A 15,116-nucleotide genomic window follows, 5' to 3' on the forward strand; every position below is an offset into this window, starting at 1 on the left:
AATTGCCACACTGATTTTCACAGAGGTTGTACTAGTTTACGCTCCCATCAAGAGTGTAGAAGTGTTCCCTTTTCACCACATCCTCTCCAGCATCTGTTATTTTTTTAAGTTATTGATAATGGTCATTCTGACTGGAATTAGGTGGTATCTCCTAAATGTAGTTTTAATTTTCATCTCCTTGATGACTAGTGAGGCTGAACATTTTTTCATGTATCTATTGGCTGCTCATATGTCTTCTTTTGAGAACTGTCATTCATATACTTTGCCCACTTAGTAATGGGGTTGTTTGGTTTTTTATTTTTTCAGCATACTTGAGTTCTTTGTAGATCCAATGTTAGGCCTTTCTCAGACATGGAGTTGGCAAATATTTTTTCCCAGTCTGGGCTGTCTCCCTGCTCCCTTGATGGTTTCTTTGGCTTTGCAGAAGCTTGTCAATTTGATGAGGTCCCATTTGTCTAACTCATCTCTTATGACCTGGCCATTTCAGGTTTTGATCAGGAATTGGTTGCCAGTTCCAACTTCCATATGGGTGTCTCCTGCATTTTCTAAGGTTCTTATTGTTTGATGTTTTATGTTTAGGTCTCTGATCCATTTAGAGTTAATTTTTGTGTATGGGGATAGATAGGGGTCCTGTTTCCATCTTCTGCATTTGATCAGCCAGTTTTCCCAGCACCATTTACTGAATAGATTCTCCTCTCCCCAGTGGTAGTTGGTGGAGGCTTTGTCGAAGATGAGTTGGTTTAAAAATTGAGGTTTTGCTTCTGGAATCTCACTTCTATTCTATTGGTCTGTATGCCTGTTCTTATAGCAATACCAGACTGTTTTGATTATTGAAACTTTATAATAAAACTTAAAGTCTTGGAGTGTGATACCTCCTGCTTTTTTTTTTTTTTTTACTAAGGTTTGTTTTGGGTGTTCTTGGTCATTTACGTTTCCATATGAATTCCTGTACTTTTGTTTCTAGGTTGGGAAGAATATTGCTGGTAATTTGATGGGTATTGAGTTAAATCTGTAAATTGCCTTAGATTGAATGGACATCTTAACAATGTTGATTCTTCCAATCCATAAGCATGGAATATCTTTCCACTTGTTTGTTTGTGTCATCTTTAATTTCTTTGAGCAGTGCTTCGTAGTTTTCATTGTAAAGGTCTTTCACATCTCTGGTTAGGAAGATGCCAAGGTATTTCATTTTTCTTGTGGCTATTGAGAATGGAATTGTGCTTTTTATTTGGGCTTCTGTTTGTTTATTATTGGTGTATAGAAATGAGATTGTCTTTTGCACATTTATTTTATACCCTGAGACTCTGCCAAAGTCCTTTATCAGTGCAAGGAGGTTTTTGACAGGTTATCTTGGGTTTTCAAGGTATAGAATCATGTCATCTGCAAAGAGAGATAGTTTGACTTCCTCTTTGATATTTGGATCCCCCTGATCACCTTTTCTTCTCAGATTGCCCTACCTAGGACTTCCAAAACTATGATTAACAAGATGGGTGAGTGTGTGCATCCTTGTCTTGTTCCAGTTTTCAGGGGTAATGGTTGCAATTTCTGCCTGTTTAGCAGTATGCTGACTGTGGGTTTCTCGTAGATGGCTCTTAAAATTTTGAGGTATCTTCCATCTATACTTAGATGTTTGACAGCTTTTATCAAGAAAGGGTGCTGAATTTTATCAATAGCTTTCTCTGTTTCTAATGATATAATAATGTGGTTTGTGTTTTTATGTCTGTTGATGTATTTAATTATGTCTATGGTCTTACAAATGTTGAACCAACCTTGCATCCCAGAGATGAAGCCTACTTGGACATGGTGGATGATTTTTGATATGTGTTGTTGAATCCAGTTTGGTAGGATATTATTGAGGATTTCAACATCTATGTTCATCAAGGGTATTGGCCTGTAATTCTCTTTCTTTGTTGGATCTTTACCTTGCTTGGCTATCAATGTGATGTTAGCTTCGCAAAATGATTTGGGGGGCATTCCATCTTTCTCAATTGCCTGGAATATTTTCAATAGAATTGGTATCAGTTTCTCCTCGTATGTTTTGCAGAATTCTGCTGGAAAGCCATCTGGTCCAGGGCTTTTTTTTTTGTAGGTAGATTTCTTATGATGTAGGCAATTTCCTGGGTTGCTATTGGTCTGTTTAGGTTCTTGATTTCTTCTTGTTTCAACCTGGGGAGGTTGTGTGTTGTCAGAAAGTACTCCATTGCCTTTATGTTTTCTTTTTTTTGAGTTGGAGTCTCACTCTGTCACCCAGGCTGGAATGCAGTGGCCACTCCCGGCCACCGCAGCCTCGACCTGCTGGGCTCCGGCGATCCTTCCACCTCAGCCTTCCGAGTAGCCAGAATTACAGGCATGCGCTACCATGCCAGGCTGATTTTTTGGTTTATTGTAGAGATGAGGTCTTGCCAAGTTACCCAGATGGGTCTCGAACCCACGGGCTCAGGCAATCCACTCACCTTAGCCTCCCAAAGGTGCGGGACTACAGGCTGAGCCACTGAGCCCAGCTCCTTTATGTTTTCAAATGTGTTTCCATACAAGTGTACATAGTAGTCTCTGATAATCTTTTTCATCTTTTGTGTTCTAATTGAGTTTATTTGGGCTTTTACTCTCTTTTTCTGGTCAGTCTAGCTAGAGGACCATCAATCTTATTTATCCTTTCAAAGAATCAGCTTTTTGTTTTATTGATTTTTTTTGTATTATCTTTGTCTTCTATGTTCTGGATTTGGGCTTTTATTCTGGTGATCTGACTTCTGCTGAAGTTAGGGTTTTGGTGGTCTTGCTTTTTGAGCTTCTTTTCGTGACTTGTTAGGCTGTTAACATGTGATCTTTCCATTTTCTTTAGGTGTGTTTGTAGAGATATGAATTCCCCTCTTACTACTGCTTTCATGGCATCCCCGAGCATTTGGTAAGATGTTTGTTCATTTTCATTTGTTTCTAGGTCTTTTAAGCTCTGTTTTGATTTCATTGTTGACTCAAGAGTTGCCTAGCATCATACTGTTTAGTGTCTATGTCTTTGTGGATTTTGGGGAAACTCTGTTGGTGTTGATATTTATTTTTATTCCACTGTGGTCTCAGAAGGTGCATGGCAAAATTTCAATCTTATGAATTTTTTTATGTTTGATTTATGGCCAATGATGTGGTCAATCTTGGAGTACATTCCATGTGGTTATGAGTAGAATGTATATTCTGTGGTCGTTGGGTGGAGTGCTCTGTAGATATCAATTAAGTTCATTTGATCAAGAGTTTCATTGAAGTTCCAGATCTCCTTCGCAGATTTTTTCTCTTGATGATCTGTCTAGGGTTTGAGTGGGGTATTAAAGTCCCCAGCTATGAGAGTGTTAGAGTCAATCTCTTTTTGAAGTTTGCCTAGAAGCTGCTTTACGAATGTTGCTGCTCCTATGTTGGGTGCATATATACTCAGGGTAGATATTTTTTGTTGATTGATTGAACGTTTTGTCATTATATAGTGACTTTCTTCATCTTTTAAATTTTTGATAGCTTAAAGGGTATTTTCTTTTGTGTTCCATTTTCCTGAAATTTTGCTCCCACCCTCTTACTTTGAGTCTGTGAATATTGTTTCTGGTGAGATGAATCTCTTGGAGGCAATATATTGTTACCTTGTGATTATTTTATCCCTTTTGCCATTCTATGTCTTTTCAGTAGTGCATTTAGTCCATTCACATTCAGGCTAATTATTGAAATGTGAGAGCTTATTCCTGTCATGTGATTCTTATAGAGGTGTTGTTGCTTCTGTGTGTTTGATGTGTTTCTTTTGATTTGGGGGTTAATTCATGTGTATTTTCAATATTTTTTCTGCACTCTTGTGAAGAGCTTTGTTCTTTTTTCCCTTTGTTCGGTGTTTAATACTTTCTTAAGTGTTTCTTGTAGAGCTGGTCTAGAGGCAGCGTAAGTTCTTAGGGATTGAATGTCTGGGAAAGATTTTAATTCTCCCTCACTGATGAAGCCTTTTTAGCTGGATAGGTTATTCTTGGTTGAAATTGATTATCTTTGAGAACTTTGAAGATTGGACTGCAAGTTCTCCTAGCCTGAAGTGTTTCTGTAGATAAATCTGCTGCTATTCTAATTTGTTTTTCCTGATAGGTAGTCTAACCTTTATCTTTTGCTGCCTTTAGAATTTTTTCTTTTATACTTACTTTGTTTAGGCAAATTATTATGTGTCTAAGATTGGGTCTTCTCATTTGTTGCCTTGCAGGGGTTCTCTGAATCTCTTGTGTTTGAATAGTTGCATCACTGATGAGATGAGGGAAGTTTTCTTGAATAATTTCATTGAATGTTTGTTTCAGGGTGATCTCTGTCTCTCTTTCTTCCTCAGGAAGCCCATTTACACTTAGAGTTGGCCTCTTGAAGTAATCATTCGTCTCTTGAACGTTTTGTTCTGTCTTTTTAAGCTTCTTTTCTATGTTTTTGACAGTTTGTGTTCTATATTTTAGTTCTTAAGCTCTGAGATTGTTTCTCCTGCTTGGCTAATTCTTCTTTCCATGCTTATCCATTTGCTATTTATTTCATCCACAGTATTCTTTACTGCTGTTAGTCAGTTATCAACTCCTTCCTATTTTCCTATTGTATCTCCTTAATTCTTTTAAATCTCTCTGTTAATGTCTTGATATCTGGGTTTGTAGTTTGAGGTCAGTTATTCTGGGAGCTCTTCATTGTTTGTAATCCAAAATCTGTTTTCTCAGTGCCTGACCTTCCAGGGGTCTGTGAGTGACTCATATTCTTCTTTTGGTTTTTCTTCATTTGTGCAGATTTTCCTCCCCTCCTCCACTTTTTTTGCTCTTCTTTAATTCTGTTTTTCAGGGTTGGTGGGGTTGTTTTTACTTCTTTTTGCTCAATCTCCTATTCTTCTTTATGTGGATTCTCTGGCTTTGTTCACTTCTGAAGCTGGACTGTGGATTGGGGGCTGCACTTTTTGCAGTTTTGAGATTTAGTTGACAGGGAGCTGTGATTCAGAATGTATCTGCAGATCTCAGTTTCCACCCTCAGGTGTATGGGCACCCTGGAACCCACTTCCCACTGCCTTACTATCTGTCCATGCAGTGGCAGCTTAGGTTTGCTCCCTGGATCAAAAGGAATTAAGAAAAAGAAAAATAATGGAAGAAGGGTAAGTCAAGAGGAAGATGGAATGAGAAAAGAGTAAGAGGGAAAACAGACAGACATATCAACTAACAAATGAAAGGAGAAACAAAGACAGAAAAGAGAGAGAAAAAAAATCCAGAGCATACAGGTAATCATACAAACACACAACCCAACAAAATTCTGCCTTTTGATATATTCTTCCCCTACACAAACAGGGAGTCTAAAGAGTATAAAGAAGAAAGAAAAACATCAGTAAAATAACAGAAGCAAAGCAAGTGTGAAAACATTATCAAAACCAGAATGAAAGAGAGAGAGAAAAAACTAAAACAAAAAGCAAGCAAAGGTGAGCAAAACAAACAGTCAAAAAATAAAAAATAAAAACAAGATATCCTACTGGACCTGAGGTCCTTCCTGTATGTCCAAAGTCCCTTCAGCTGTGATCTCTAGCCACTCCCCTCTGCTCTCATCGCAGGCAGATAGGGTTACTCATAGCTTGGGTCAGTTGACACAGGCCTACTTTGGGAGTAGGGTGAGTCAAATCTAGATTCACCCTGCTTGCTGCCTGTCAGGTCTGCCACACAGATCTGAGTTGTCTGTTTCTTATTCAGCCTGGGGGAGGGGCTTCTGTCTCTCTCAGTTTGATGAGTTTACCATAGGCAACAAGTTGGAGGCTGCATGGAGCTGGGTGGGGCGATGCAAATCTCTGCCTCCTCCTGGGTCAAAGAAAATGGCTGCAGTGTACAGCTCCTCACCGGGCATGAACTCTCTGGCTTTCCCTGATCCTCTGTCTCCACTGACCAAATCTGGGCTCCAGCTGATCTGTTATAACAGGTCATAGTGTGGGCCAGGTGCCAGATGATGAGAATCAGCTGGACTCAGCAGGCTTTTCTCAGGCACATTCCCATGAGCAGCAGATGATCCCGCACATGATCTTGCTGGCCAGGCTCCAATCTCAGGGTGGTGGGGGCTTGCAGTCATCCTCAGAGTGGGGACTTGGGTGCATACACCTGAGTATCCCCTCAGATGGCCTTTCAGGCTCCCACCAGCATCTGCTCACTCATGCAGACAGTCTTTATGAACACTTGCCTCCACGGAAACTCTTACAGTCTGACCTGTGGATCACCATCTTCAGCTCCTCTACATGTAAGTATTGTTAAAAAATAAATTCAGATTAATTTCATGTTCTAATTTTTGCTTTTTACATTTCAGAATCAGGGGGGTACAAGTGCATTTTTGTTACATAGACATATTGTGTGGTAGTGGGAATTGAATCTCAGATGTCCCATTCCCCAGATAGTGAGCAGTGTATCCAATAAGTAATTTAGGAACCCCAGGCTTCCTCCTTACCTTTCCTTTTATTGGTGTACCCAGTGTTAATTATTTCCATCTTTGTGACTATATAGCTCCCACATGCATGTGAGAGCATGAGTGTTTGGTGTTCTTTTTCTGCATTATTTCTCTTAGGATGATCTTCTCCAGCTTTTATGTTGCTGCAAAGTACATGATTTCATTATTTTTTTGTGAATGCTTAATATTCCATGGTGTGTGTCTGTCTGTGTGTGTGTGTGTGTGTGTGTGTGTGTGTACATACTATTTTATTTATCTATTCAATTGTTGGTGGGTACTTAGACTGTTTTGTAAGTTTGTTTGTAGGTTTTCTCTCCACTCTGTTGATGATTTCTTTTTTTGAGAAGAAGCATTTTAGTTAAATTAAGTCCCATTTGTCTAGTTTTGTTTTAGTGGCATTTGCTTTGGGGTTTTTTGTCATAAATTCCTTGCCTAAGTTGATGTCCATAAGAGTGTTATTTTAGATTTCCTTCTAGCATTTTAATAGTTTCAGGTCTTATACTCAAGTATTTAATCCTCTGAGTTAATTTTTGTGAGAAGTAGAGATCTAGTTTCATTCTTCTGTATATGGCTAGCCAGTTTTCCTAGCACCATTTATTGAATAGGTTGTCATTTCCACACTTTTTACTTTTTCCAAGTTTTTCAAAGATCAGTTGGTTGTAGGTATGTGGCTTTACTTCTGGGCTCTCTATTCTGTTCCACTGATATGCCTATTCTTGTACTACTACTATGCTGTTTTAACATTTATAGCATTATAGTATAATGTGAAGTTAGGCAGTGTGGCACTTCTGCTTTTATGCTTTTTACTTAGGATTGCTTTGGCTACTGGGGCTGGGATTTTTTGTTTGTTTGCTTGTGTGCTTTGTTTTTTTGGTTCCATATAATTTTTATACTTGATCTTAGCCAAAAGGTAAAGCAGTGATGATTCCATATAAATCTTAAGATTGCTTTTTTCTCATTCTATGAAAAATGACGTTGATATTTTGATAGAGAATGTGTTGAATCTGTATATTGCTTTGGGCAGTAAGGTTGATTTTTCTATCCATGAACATGGGATGCTCTTCCATTTATTTATGCTCTGTACAATTTATTTCAGTAGTGGTTTTTGGTGTTTTTTTTGTATTTCTCCTTGTAGAGATCTTTCACTTCCTCAGTTAGGGTTCTTCCTAGGTTTTTAATTTTTTTCCCTGAGGCTATTGTAAATGGGATTGGGCTCTTTATTTGGTTCTCAGCTAAGGCATTATTAGTGTATAGAAACACTATTGAGTTTTGTATGTTGAGTTTGTAGTCTAAGAATTCACTGAAGTAATTTACCTGGTCTAGAGGACTTTTGGAAGAGTATTTGGGTTTTCTAGGTATACAATAATGTCATCAGCAAACTGGAGTAGTTTGACTTTCTCTTCACGGATTTGAATGCTCTTATTTCTTTTCCTTGTCAGATTACTCTTGCTAAGGCTTCCAGTATGATGCTGAATAAGAGTTGTGGAAATAGACATCTGTATCTTGTTCCAGTTATAAGGAGAAATGTTTTCAACTTTTTCCCATTAAGTATGATATTGACTATGATTTTGTCTACATATATCGTTCTTATTATTTTGAGATTTGTTCCTTCAGTACCTAGTTTGTTGAGGATTTTTATTATGAAGAAATGTTTAATTTTATTGGATGCCTTTTCTCCTTCTATTAAGATCATTTTGTAGTGTGTGTTCTTACATCTGTTTATGGGGTGAATCATGGTTATTGATTTGAGGATATTGAATTATCCTTGCATCACTGGTATAAAACCAACTTGGTCGTGTTGGAGCATTTTTTGATATGCAGTTGAATTCAATTTGTTAGTATTTTGTTAAGTAATTTTGCATCTATATTCATCAAGGATATTGGCTTGTAGTTTTCATTTTCAGCTGTGTCCTTGCCTGAGTTTAATATCTGCACAATGTTAGTTTCACAGAATGACTTAAGGAAGAGTCCCTCCTCTTTGATGTTTGGGAATAGTTTTAGTAAGAGTGATGCCAGCTCTTCTTTGTATGTCTGATGAAATTTGGTTGTGAATTCATCTGGCCCTGGGCTTTTATTTTGTTAAAATTGTTTGAAGTTTTTTTCTTCTTTTACTGATTCAATTTTATTGCTTATTATTGATATATTTAGGGTATCTATTTCTTCCTGGTTCAGTCTTGGAGGGTTGTGTATTTCCTGGAATTTATCTATTTTCTCTAGCCTTTTCAGTTTGTGGCTATAGAGTTGTTCATAGTAGTCTCTGATGATCTTTTGTATTCCCAAGGTATCAGTTGTAATGTCACCTCTGTCATTTCTGATTGTATTTATTGGAGACATAACTCTTTTTCTTATTTGTCTAGCTAGCAATCTATTAATTTTGTTTATTCTTTTAAAGAATCAAGTTTTGGATTCATTGATCTTTGGTATATATATTTTTTTGGTCTCAGTCCCATTTCGATTTCTTCTGATCTTTGTTCTTAATTTTTTTTTTGCTAGCTTTGGATTTAGATTGTTTCTGTTTTTCTAGTTCCTTGAGGTGCAATGTTAAGCTGTTTATTTCAGATTTTTCTATCTTTTTATGTAGGCATTTAATGTTGTAAACTTTTCTCTCAGTATTGCTTTTTCTGTATTTAAGAGGTTGTGGTACGTTGCAACTCTATTTTCATTTGTTTCCATTAAAAAATATTTGCCTTAATTTCAAGTTTACCCATGGGTCATTCAAGAGCAAGTTGTTCAATTTTTATGTAGTAGTGTTGTTTTGCAAGTTCTTCTTAGTGTTGACTTCTAATTTTACTCCACTGTGGGCTGAGATAATGTATGGTATAATTTTAATATCTTAGAATGTATTGATACTTGCCTTGTGGACATATGGTCTATTTTGGAGAGTTTTCTTTTAAAAAATAAGAAGAACGCATATTCTGAATTTGTCAGGTTTGCATAAAGTTCTGCAAATTTCTGTTAGGTCCTTTTGGTCCATAGTCCAGTTTAAGTCCAGTGTTCGTTGAATTTCTGTTTCAGTGATTTTTCTAGTGAGGTCAGTAGAGTGTTGAATTATCTCACTAGTATTGTATTGCTTTCAATCATATTTTATTTCTAAGGTTGTGTCTGCCTTACATTTTTAGTATTTACATCAAAAAATACACTTTATTTTATGAAATAATTACGATGCTAGATAGCATATTTTATTGTTGCTTATTATCTCCCCAAATTAAAGGAGACAACATACTTATCATTTCAGATATATACCTATGTCTATATATATTTATATAGTATATAAGTATATATATATATATGTTATATAGTATATCAAATGTTCATATATGTATATGATGGATCACTAAGAAGTTAAAAGGCATTTCTTTATATATTTTATAATTGTTATAATCATATTATATATATATATTTCCTTCTAACTACTGTTTAGTATTTCATCATATACATATATTTATCTAGTTTTCAGTTGACTAAATAATTTTGCTTCTAGTTTTTGTCATTAAAAACAGTGCTGATATGAGCATTCGTATATATGTGTCCTTCAGTACAGTGCATTTATATAAAATATATCTAAGTGTAACTGCAAAATTGTAGGTTTTGTTCATTTTCAATTTTATTCAATACTAATAAATTGCTTTCCAAATGTTTAACTCTACAAACAATGTATAAAAGTGTCATGTTTTCCATATGCTCACTGTATTTGATATCCTCATATTTTTTAAAGTACTGCTAGCTAATCTGATGTGGTTTATCTTTTTCCACAACTTGCTAACCCCCATGAGTTTCTTCATGGTGTTCTTATGACCAGGCTTGCCTTTTATGCCAATGCTTCCAAAAATTCATTCTACAGAGGCCAACATTGGCCTTTCTTCTCTGGCCAATGCCACAGGCTCCAGACCTTTAATTAGTGAGAGTTTTTTGATCCCATAATGTCACAGTCCCTCAGTGTTTTGTTAGATGATAATTAACCAATTAGATGAACAATGTTCAATAGAGAATTACTAAATGATTAATAATTTTATGGGTTATCTCTATTTGTATTTATATTTTAATAAGTCTTGTCAAGGTCTTAATCCCAAAGAAAAGCTAATGGCCCAAACAGAAGACGAGCCTGAAGGGTGGGTTGTAATTAGGTAGGTGGCACTTCAGATCGGCACCAATCATACAATGAATGTGTTACAGTTAGGCAGCATATTTGAAGAATAGGATGGATTTAGTTGAATTAATACTTACTTGGTTTAACTAAAAGTTAACCAATTTTTTTCACTTAAAACTTAGAAAAATGTGTGAACCTGATTCTTAGCATATTCAAAGTACACTGGTGAGCATGACTGAATTTTTATTGACTGGGAATTGTTTAAGATCTTGTAGTCATATTCCTGAACATCAGTTTCAGTAATCAGAACTAAAAATGGCAAAGAAAATGGAAGCAAGTATGCCCACTCTGCAGTGTACTGAGTCTATAATAAAATCTGAAAAATATTTACTCTTGATTTTACTAAATCACTGACTTCAGCAGTGTATTTTCATGTTTTCCTTAATAACAATTTTACTATAATTTCAATGGTATAGTTTTTTTACTGTGGTAATTTTATGTATCACGTAGGATTGTATGACAGTTGATTCTAATTGTTATTTAGAGTCTGTACAAAATTGATTTATAAATTTTATACTTATTTTTATTAAATTTTATTTTATTATAGAGATGTGGGGTACAAGTAAAGATCTACTATACAAGTAGGCTGCATGCAGATGAAGTCTGGGCTTCCAACTGGTCCTCACATCTCCTGGTATAGGACCAAGTACTGTTTGTGCTGTTACATGCCTCCACTCCCTTCTCCCCTCCCTTGGCAATGTCCAGTAACTGCTCATCCCTCCCTTGTGCTAATGATATTAATATCTATGTTTCATTCATGAGGGAGAACATGTGGCATTCAGTTCTTTGTTTTTGTGCAAGATCACTAATATGATGGTCTCCAACTGTATTCAATCTGCTGCAAAGTCCATGATCTTGTTGTTCTTTACAGCTGCATAATACTCTATCACGTATGTGTACCACATTTTCTTTATCCAGTCCACTTTCTTTTTTTATATAATTAGTTTTTTTCTTTTTTCTTTTAAAGATGTGGGGTACACTTATGTACCCCATACTTAGATATATATAAGTGGTCATTGTACAGGTGAAATTTGGGTCTCCCATTTGTCCTCACTTCACCTGGTTTGGAAACAAATACCCTTATTAAAATTATGTGCCCCCCCAGCAGTAGCCCACTAATGCCAATCTCTTTCATGTAGTATTATGATAAATGTTCAGAGTCCACTTATGAGTGAGTGAGAACATGTGGTACTCACTTCTTCATTTGTGTGATAGATTACTGAGTAGGACAAACTCTAAATCCACTCAAGTTGCTGAAAAATTCATAATTTTGTCCTTTTTTATGGTCGCATAACACTCCATCATGTACATATATAGCACATTAAAAAAATCCAGTCTACTTTTGATGGTTTCAAGTTTTTACTATTATAAATAGGGCTGCGATAAACATACATGTGCAGGTATCTTTTTTGGAGAATGATTTCAGTCCCTCTGATTATATTCCCAAAAGGGGTTTTCTGGGTCATACTGAAGGTCGAGTTTTAGATTTTTTAGAAGTCATTATACTGTTTTCCATAAAGTTTGTACTAATTCACACTCTTACCAACAATGAAGAAGCTTTCCCTTTTCTTTGTATGCTTTCCAGTATGTGAAGTTTTTTGAGTTATGAATGATGGCCATCTTGACTGGTGTTAGGAGGTATCTCAGTTTGGTTTTGATTGGCATTTCTTTGACAATTAGTGAGACTGAGAATTTTTTCGTGTATCTGTTGACTATTCATATATCTTCTTTTGATAAATTCTATTCATATCTGTTGCCCCCACATTTATTTTAATAGGGAAGTTTGGAGGTTTTTTTAAAATCTTTTTTGCATGTTCAAGTTTCTTGCAGATCCTGGATGTTAGACCTTTGTCAGATATACAGCTGGCAAATATTTTTGCTTCCCATTCTGTGGGCTATCTCCCCACTCTCTTGATTGTGTCTTTGACTTTGCAGAAGCTTTTAAGTTTGATGAGGTCCCACTTGTCTATATGATATTTTATGGCACATGCTCTTGGGATAATGATCAGGAATTGCTTGCCTATTCCAATTTCTGTAAGAATGTCTCCTTCATTTTCTATAATTCTTATAGTTTGAGATTTTATGTTTAGGTCTTTGATCCATTCAGAGTTTATTTTTGTGTATGGTGATAGGTAGGAGTCCTGTTTCATTCTTCTGCTTGTGGTCAGCCAGTTTTCCCAGCACCATTTACTAAATAGCTACTCCTCTCCCCAGTGGTTGTTGAGGGAGGCTTTGTCAAAGATGAGTTGGCTGAGAAATTGAGATTTTGCTTCCAGATCTCTATCCTCTTTCATTGGTTTATATATCTGTTATTTTATCGATACCAAGGTGTTTTGATTATTGTAGTCTTATAATAAAGTTTAACGTCTGGAACATGATACTTTCCACGTTTTTTTTTTGCTGAGGATTGTTTCAGCTATCTGTGGTTATTTAAGTTTCTATATGAATTTCTGTATTTTGGTTTTCAGGTACAAGAAGAATTATGTTGATAATTTAATCAAGTATTGTGTCAAATCTGTAGATTGCCTTGAGTAAGGTTGACACCTTAACAATGTTGATTCTTTCAATCCATGAGCATGAAATATTTTTCCCATTTGTTTGTGTCTTCTTTGATTTCTTTGAGCAGTGTTTTGTTCTAAAAGTCTTTCAATTCTCTGGTTAGGAACATGCCAAGGTATTTCACTTTTTTTGTGGCTATTGTGAATTGGATTGGGCTCTTTATTTGGTTCTCTGCCTGTTTGTTGTTGGTGTATAAAAATGCAACTGTCTTTTGCTGTTGATTTTTGTACCCTGAAGCTTTGCCAAAGTCCTTTATTAGTGCAGGGAGGTTTTTGACAGAGTGTCTTGGATTTTCAAGGCTTAAGGTCATATTGTAAGAAAAGAAGGATAGTTTAACTTCTTCTTTTCCTATTTGGATACCCCTGATTTCCTTCTCTTGTTTGATTGCTCTGGCTAGGACTTCTAATGCTAGGTTGAACAGGAGGGGTGAGAGTGGGCAGCCTTGTCTCATTCTAGCTTTCAGGAGAAATGCTTCCAATTTTTGTCAGTTTAGTAATATGCTGACTGTGGGTTTATTCTAGATGGCCCTTACTATTTTGAGGTATGTTCCCTCTATGCCTAGGTGTTTAAGGGTTTTTGTCAAGAAGTGATGGTGGATTTTCTTGAAAGCTTTTTCTGTATCTAATGTTATGATCATGTGGTTCTTATTTTTACATTCGCTGATGTTTTGAGTTACATTTATGTTCTTTCAGATGTTAAATCAGCCCCACATCCCGGGGATGAAGTCTACTTGGTCATGATGGATGATTTTTTAGATATGTTGTTAGATCTGATTTGCTAATTTTTGTTTGTTTGTTTTTTGGAATTTTTTATTTTTTAACTTGACAGAAATTATATATAGATGATGTACAGCATAATGTTTTGATATATGTATGCACTGTGGGATGACTAAATCAAGCTAATTAACATACACATTTTCTCACATACTTTAAAAAAATTTTTATTTTAAAGATGTGGGGTACAATTCAGAGTTAAGGCTTAAGATCATATTGTAATACAAATATTCATTATGCAGGTACCCTTGTTGATGAAGTGCACCCCAAGCAGAATCCCTCTACTGACAAACCTACCTCCATCCTTGGCAATTTCCCACTACTGACAATTCTTATCTTACAGTGTTACAATCATTGTTCAAGGTCCACTTATGAATGAGAACAAGTGATTTGCTAGAATCCAGTTGAAAAGTTTTGCATATATGTTCATTAGGGATATTGGCCTGTAGTTCTCCTTTTGTGTTGGATCTTTACCTGGTTTGGGTATCAGTGTGATGTTAGCTTCATAAAATGATTTTGGGAGAGTCCTGTCTTTCCCGATTGCCTGGGATACTCTCAATAGGATTGGTAATAGCTCCTCCTTGTATATTTTTTAAAATTCCATGTCCAGTCCACTTTCAAAGGAGAGTACGGTTGGTTCCATGTTTTTGCTATTGTGAATAGTGCAATAAACATGCATGTGCAGGTGCCTTTTTTGTATAACGATTCATGTTATTCTGGGTATATTCCCAGGAGAAGGATTGCTTGATTGTAGGGAATGTCAATTTTAAGAATCACCACACTGGTTTCCATAGAGACTGAACTAGCCTGCACTCTTACCAACAGTGTATTCCAGGCAAATGAGAAAGAAGATTCTCCCCAACTCATTTTATGAAACCAACATCATAGTGATACCCAAACCTGGCAAAGACCCAACAAAGAAAGATAATTACAGGGCATTCTCCTCCATGAACATAGATGCATATTTCTCAACAGGATTCTAGCAAATTGGATTCAACAACATATCTCAAAGATCATTCATCATGACCTGGTAGACTACATTCCTGGGATGCAAGACTGCTTCAACATTCACAATACCACAAACATAATTCAGCACATCAGCAGATGTAAAACCAAGAACGACGTGATTATATAATTAGATGCAGAAAAAGCATTCAATGAAATCCAGCATCCTTTCTTGATAAAAACCCTTGAGC

The sequence above is a fragment of the Carlito syrichta genome, unplaced genomic scaffold (genome assembly GCF_000164805.1).
Source record: "Carlito syrichta isolate Samal-C Ts95f unplaced genomic scaffold, Tarsius_syrichta-2.0.1 Scaffold312232, whole genome shotgun sequence".
NCBI classification, from domain to species: Eukaryota; Metazoa; Chordata; class Mammalia; order Primates; family Tarsiidae; genus Carlito; species Carlito syrichta.